Source organism: Callorhinus ursinus, unplaced genomic scaffold, assembly GCF_003265705.2.
Source record: "Callorhinus ursinus isolate GAN/ISIS: 27379988/994484 unplaced genomic scaffold, GSC_fseal_2.0 scaffold7, whole genome shotgun sequence".
In the NCBI taxonomy this organism is placed as follows: domain Eukaryota; kingdom Metazoa; phylum Chordata; class Mammalia; order Carnivora; family Otariidae; genus Callorhinus; species Callorhinus ursinus.
Window position 1 is genome coordinate 65609678 of NW_027397069.1, and position 7476 is coordinate 65617153.

Sequence of the window (7476 nt, forward strand, 5' to 3'; positions counted from 1 at the left end):
TTCAAAACATGAAACTAGATCTCTGGGAAACAGAACAAACAACAAAAATGGGAGGCCCAGGCTGCTTCCTCCTATACCTGCCTCCCAGTAACGTGGAATTTTGCCAAGGAAAAATGAACAACTTCAACTTGGATTTGAAACTCATTAAAGGCTCTTCTGAAGTCAAGATGGATTTCCTCTCTTCCCACTATAGAAATGCATCACCCAACAGCCTTGTCTGACAGAAACCTCCAAGAGTAGAAAATCAAAGGCCATTGGCCCATGGAGACTGGAAGAAATTCTGAAGGCAGAAAACTGAAATTGGCAATTCTGTTGTCATGGCCAAAGGAAACCCTTTGGAGGGTATCACGGAAAAGGAGGGGATAGAATATTAATGGTCCCAGGAGAGCCATAATATGTCAAATTGTGTTCCTCATCCACATCCTTGTCTGTGCGTGTGAAAGTTCTTTCCCTAAACATAGGAATAGAAATAAAAATGGAAAGAGAAGGCAGCTTTAACAAACTCTGGGTTTTGGAGTCAGTGTGTAGTTAGTGACTGTATGCATTTGCTGATGACCAGGCCAGCAAATAAATGGGAAACAGTTGAGTGTTCTTGAATAAAAGGTATTTATGTTTTCATTGGGTTTTAAACTGAAGTTACTCTGTAGTCAATCTGTTCATAATACAAGCATCCACTCAACAAAAGGAATATTCTCCTTTAATAAAATTCTCAAGCAAGCAGCACCTCTACAATTTCCAGAAGAGGGAGTTGCAACATACAGAGTTTAGGTCAGTAAATCTTTTTGATACTACTTATCTATTTCTCAGGAAAGAGAGGAAGAACTAATGAGAGTGGGGGGCAATGTGTCAGAGTGAGTGGTGGAGTTAGCAAAGGTATGGTGACTAGGAAACCTGAAATAAATTATCACAGGGTAACACAGTGGCCCCTGTCAATGTCACTGAGGAAGAAGAGAGGCAACTGGTTTTACAGGAAAGGGATAGCAGAAAAGCAGGAAAGCTTTCCTTCCTTTGTATCAAATGCTCCTCAAGTGCTTATATTTTAGGGGCATACTGGTAAAGAGATTGGGTGGGAGTCGCATTACAAGGATTTACAAGGGGGTAAAAGAACTGTTTGTGGTGAAAACAAGGAGTACTGCCCTGCCATATGCAGTTAAGGAGTATTAACAAGTCATAATTTAACTATTTTAATTTTCAATCATATTTGGGAACAGAAGATAAGAGCTGTGGGGTGGCTGATCGTAAGTTGAAGGCGAAATGTGTTGGGTTTTTTTGTTTTGTTTTGTTTTGTTTTTGCCAGATTTGCATCTAGATGGATGTCTGGGATGATTTTCTTTTTTTTTTAAGATTTATTTGACACAGAGAGAGAGAGAGAGCACAAGAAGGGGGAGCAGGCAGAGGGGAAGGGAGAAGCAGTCTCCCCACTGAGCAGGGAGCCTGATGTGGGGCTCGATCCCAGCACTCTGGGATCACAACATGAGCCAAAGGCAGATACTTAACCAACTGAGCCACCCAAGCACCCCTGGGATGACTATAATACACAGATATCACCTTCCAAAGTTGAAGGGCAAATCACTAATCTGAACTAGAACCACCTCCATTCTGCCAAAGAAGCATCCTATAGAATAGCTGTTCTCAAAGTGTGGTCCCTGGTCCAGCAGCATCAGCATCCCCTGGGAACTTGATAGAAATGCAGATTCTCAGGTCCCACTTTTATAATGATTGGTTTTACATTTTTAAAATCATATGGGAAATAAAAAGAGGAGTTACAAAATGAAAATACAAGAATGCTAGCTTTTATATTTAATTATGTAGTTACCTTTACTGGAGTTCTTCATTTCGTTGTAAGGCTTCAAGTTCCTTTCATTTTACTGAAGGATTTCCCTTACCATTTCTTGTAGAGCCAATCTAGTAGCAATGAACTTCCTCAGCTTTTGTTTGTCCAAGAATGTCTTAGTTTCTTTCTCTTTTTTTAAGATTTTATTTATTTATTTGACAGACACAGCGAGAGAGGGAACACAAGCAGGGGGAGTGGGAGAGGGAGAAGCAGGCTTCCTGCTGAGCAGGGAGCCCAATGCAGGACTCGATCCCAGGACCCTTGGATCATGACCTGAGCCGAAGGCAGACGCTTAATGACTGAGCCACCCAGGCACCCCCAAGAATGTCTTAGTTTCTCCTTCACTTTTAAAGGACAGTTTTGACAGAGGATTCTTAGTTTGGAGTTTTTTTGTTTTTTGTTTTTTGTTTTCTTTCAGCACTTCAACAATGTCGTCTCATTCCTTTCTGGCCTCCATGGTTTCTGATGAGAAATTTGCTGCATTGAGGACTGCTTGCCTGTGACAAGTCTGTCAGATGGTTTGGAATGGTCATTGTCTTTGTCTTTCAACAGTTGGATTATAATGTGTCTCACTGTGGCAGTCTTTACATTTGTCCTTCTGTAATTTGTCCAGGTTCTTAAATATGTAGATTGCTATATTTTATTTCAGTCAATATTTCTTCAAATGTTCTTTCTGCCCCTCTCTTCTCTCTTCTAGAGTTCCTATTATGCTTATGGCAGTATAAGTCATGGTGTCCCACAGGTCTCTTAGGTTCTGTTTCTTTCTCTTCATTCTTTTTCTGCTCCTCACACTGGGAGTTGTTTTGTATGTGTGTGTTTTTTTTTTTAAGCTTTCAGCAACATATTCATTTGTGGTTGAAGAAATCCAGGTAAATTTTTTTTATACACAGATATATTTATTTATAAATATTAGGAACACAGTTTATAAAAGAATAAAACTCCTCTCTAGAGCATAAGACAACAGAACAAAGATAGGTGCTATTATACAAATGGAATGAGTGAACATAAGACTGTGATTTTCAAGCACACTTATATTACACACAATTTTAAAACTATTGAATCTTTGAAACTATAGAATTGGTAAAGGATGTATTTAGGTATTAGTTCAGAGACTTATAAAACAATTTTGGGGGGTGATATTTAATGTGTGGGAAGAAGAAACTGTTTACTGTATATAACTGTCATGTTTCAAGGGACATGACTTAACAGTAAAGTTTTTATTATATTTTATATTAGTTATATTTTATATTAGTTATTCTAGAAATACTACCTAAATTAGAATGACATTATATATTCCTTCTCTAATTCCATTCTAATAGTCTACAACTATATCAAATGAAATGAGGAAAGTTAAAGTTTTAACATTTTAGATAGCCAAGTTACAAAAGGAACTAAAGAAAGAAACTCAGATTTAAAGTTTCAAATACCCACTGCATTTGGCACCTTTTCTTTTTTACTACAAAGTATTTCCTCTTAGAAATGGGGCATTTAGTTAATTATTGTTTGTGGTGACCTCAGCTACAATAAAAAAGAAGCCAACAGAGACCACAGACTCACTAGCATTGATGGAAAGTGATAGTGAAGAGCCAAAGCACAAGAGACCACAGCAGCCCGGGTAACAAGAATTGAGTGGAAAAGCAAGCTAAAACTTCCATGTCTTCACTTTTGAAAGGGGTCATCACATTACAATTATTGACTTTCCTACTGATCCAAAATTAAGAAAAGGCAAAAAAAGTCAGTATTCTGTCTGCCGCATTACTTATATTTAATGACTAACAACTTAAGACTATTAAAAGTGAACAAGCCAACATGATGATCAAACCTGTTTATATTCAAGGAACATAGTAAACTACTTGACAAAATTTACCTTTCTTAGGAACTCCCTCTGCTGAGATTGACAAGGTAGGATTAGCGTTCTGCTGCACAGAAGGCATTCCTGCTATAACGTGAACATCAGTAGAAGAGCTCACTGCCATGAATACTTAGGTACTTGGCCAACTCCTAAGAGACATACCAAGCTACAGCAAGCAAACCAAAGCCCCCAGGAACAACAGAAGCCCCATTCCTTATCATCACTTTATTTGTCCTGTGCTGTTCCAGCCTCTGAGTACATGGGGCATAGTGCTGCAGTCGGACAGCATACAAAAGCATCGGTTTCACCTCCTAACTCTGTTAACTGCTCCAGTGATGACACGCATGGATAATGGTCTTTTAACATATCTGGCAATTTAGAAGTCTTCTCTTGAATACGTCGAGAACGTCTAACTGGTGTTAGAAACTTTAGCTCTTTAAATGTAGTATCTGTGTTGTCAGACTGGATCTTCTTTTTTACACTTTGTAGGTATGGTGTAGTAGACACATTATATTTAATTAAGCAACTGCCCCTGGTTTCTGTACTGGGGGTTTTAACATCATTGGTTGGATCTTTCGTTTTGTCATCTTCTTCTTTTTCACCATCTTGTAATACCACATTTCTAGGTTTCTTTTCCATTTCTGGTCTTCCTGACTCTAGATTAACACCTATATCTTCACTGTCGACTTCTTGGATGTATTCCTTAGTTGCACAAGCCTCAATATTTTCTCCATATTTCACTTTTTCTTGACTCTTCATTGTTAGAATCTCTGCAATTGCATGTCGCATCTCTTCAACAGGCTGAGCCCCTGCCAGAATAGCTTTCTCATAAATTGTGATAATATTTTCAATAGGACTTGTGAGCGGTTCAATACATGCAAGGCATATCCAATATTTAACAAGTTTTTTGGCATCTGGAATATTTTTAATCAGGTCATTCAGTATGACCAATATTTCTTCTTTTGGGCACCCCTCATTAATCAGGTTTAGGCATTCCGAAAATGTCTTGTTTACTTTTTCAGTTAATAATCTTTGTTCATCTTCTTCTACCATGGTCGTCCAAAAGGACCCAACTGAGTTTTCATTTTGCCCTTCAGGCTCAGGCTGGGTAACCACTGAGCTAGGAGGCCTTTTCAGCACTTTTCTCTTACCAGCTTTCCACTCACTCAGACCAGCTTTTCTCTCTTCCGCTGTTTCTTTGGGCTGAGCCGATCTATCAAGAGTTGCTTTTGCTATAGTGTGTCTGTGAGGGTCAATACTTTTTGATTTCTGTATCAGTTTGGTGTTGGAAGACGAAGCAGACCTGGCTACAGTTTCAGAGGTCAGGCTTCTTGACAGTGTCTTCTTTCTCTCTACATCCTGAGAACTGGTTTTGGCACTAGATGAAACCATGTTTGATTGCAGTAATTCTTTCTCCCGAGGCCCTTTCCAGATTGTAACATTGGCAGTGGCTCACCTGATGCCCCGTTTCACAGCATCCTGAGCACTGTTGCGGTGACTTCTGATAGGAGGCCGCACCAGCTGTCTGTCCTGAGATGCAGTGCTCCCAAGTTTAGTGGTAGTCACCACGTTTGGGGCTCTATCACTTCTCACTGTTGCACTTCGAGTGTCCGTGGGTGGAGGCTCTGGGTCTTTAGGGATAGCAGCTGAAGGCTTCTTCGTTGTTGCAGAACTCTCATCTCTGACTGGTAGGGGCTTTCTAAATGAATTAATCTTAGACAACAATTTGGCCATGGTAAGACCCAAGCACAAGCTTCTTGGACATGTTAGCATCTTGCTTTGGTTTTTCTATGGATATTTGTTTCTTTTTATTGTTGTTTTTAAGATGAAACACTTGGCTTAATGTCATATGTTGACTTTGAGGGTCATCTTTAATTGGTACAGACTGTGCCATTTGATTATTATCCTCAAAATTATGTGTGTCAACTGCTATTGTTGAACTGGTTAATTCATTAGAAGGTCTTAAAGGAATAACAATTTTTTCCCATTGTTATATGATTTTTGTTCCCAGGAGGTCTACTGACATTTTCTTTACCAGCCATTTTTGTTTTAAATTTCAGAACTTTTGTCTCTTCATGGACTTGGCCCTCAGAGTTCATCACTTTCTGGTCTCTACTGGGTATGTGATTTTCCTGTTTGTATGCAAAAAAAGTTTTTCTTTTTAACATATGTTCCCTGAGTTTTTGTCTTCTTTGTTCTCTGAACGCAGGCTGAGCCCTCTGGCTCGGGGCAGCTGCAGGTCCTGGGGCACGGCTGGGGTGCTCATGGCTGCTACCCGACGGGGATGCGCCTCTGCTCCCACAGGCCCGCACCACGCCAGCCGAGGCCCCGGCACCGAAATCCAGGTAAATTTGTGATTTCCTTGTACTATTTTATGGAAACCAACATTTCATGCCATGGGAGGTGTAATTTGTGTAGTATCTTATTACCATGTGTTCTCTGTAATTTTGATTTTCCAGGTGCCTAAACATCACCACCTTGTTATGAAAACTTGAAATAATGAAGTTTGGGTTTTGTTTATTCATTTGTTTCATTTTTTAGATTTCACATGTAAGTGATTTGATATAGTACTTTTTGTTCACTGTCTGGATTATTTCACTTAGCATAATACCCTCTGGGTCCATCCACATTGTTGTAAATGGCAAGATCTCATTCTTTTTCATGGCTGAGTAGTATTCCACTATGTGTGTGTATAAGTGTGTGTGTGTATGTATATGTGTGTATATATATATATATATATATATATATATACCACCTCTTCTTTATCTTCATCTATCAATGGACACTTGGGTTGTTTTTATGTCTTAGCTATTATAAATAATGATGCAATAAGCACTGAGGTGCTTTTATCTTTCCAAATTGTTGTTTTTGTTTTCTTTGGGTGGAATTATTGGATCATATAGCATTTCTATTTTTATGTTTTTTGAGGAAACTCCATCTTGTTTCCACGGTGGCTGCATCAATTTACATTCCCACCAACAGGGCATAACGGTTCCTTTTTCTCCACATTCTTACCCATGCTTGTTATTTCTTGTCTTTTTGATTTTAGCCATTCTATTAGGTGTAAAGTGATATCTCATTTTGACTTTTATTTGCATTTCCCTGATGATCAGTGATGTTAAGCATCTTTTCATATATCTGTTGGTCATCTGTTTGTTGTCTTTGGGAAAATATCTATTTATGTATTCTGCCCATTTTTTACTTGGATTGTTTGGGAGTCTTTTTGATGTTGAGATGTATAAGTTCTCTTTATATTTTGGACATTAACCCTTTATCAGATATAACACTTGCAAATATCTTTTCCCATTCAGTGGATTGCCTCTTCATTTTGTTGATGGTTTTCTTCACTGTGCAAAAGTTTTTATTTTGATACAGTCCCAATATTCTTTTTTCTATTTCCCTTGCCTGAGAAAAATGTTTCTGCAGTTGATGATAAAAAAATTACTGCTTATGTTTTGTAGAATTTTTATGGTTTCAAGTCTCACATGTAGGTCTTTAATTCATTTTGAGTTTGTTGTTTTGTATGGTGTGAGGAAGTGGTCCAGTTTCATTCTTTTGCATGTAGTTGTTCTGTTTTCCCAATATCATTTATTGAGGAGACTGTCTTTTCACCATTGTCTATGCCTTGCCTCCTTTGTCACGATTAACTGACCATATGTGCATGGGTTTATTTCTGAGCTCTCTATTCTGTTCCATTTATCTATGTGCCTGTTTTTGTGCACATACCACACTGTTTTGATTACTCCAGCTTTGTAGTATATCTTGAAATCTGGAATTGTGATACCTCCAG

At 38.5% G+C, this 7476-nt stretch overlaps 1 pseudogene; it reads right to left on the reverse strand.

The window, feature by feature from the left end:
* Window positions 1-3761: 3761 nt before the first annotated feature.
* On the reverse strand, window positions 3762-5952 carry LOC112826543 (cytoskeleton-associated protein 2 pseudogene; annotated as a pseudogene).
* Window positions 5953-7476: the final 1524 nt, after the last annotated feature.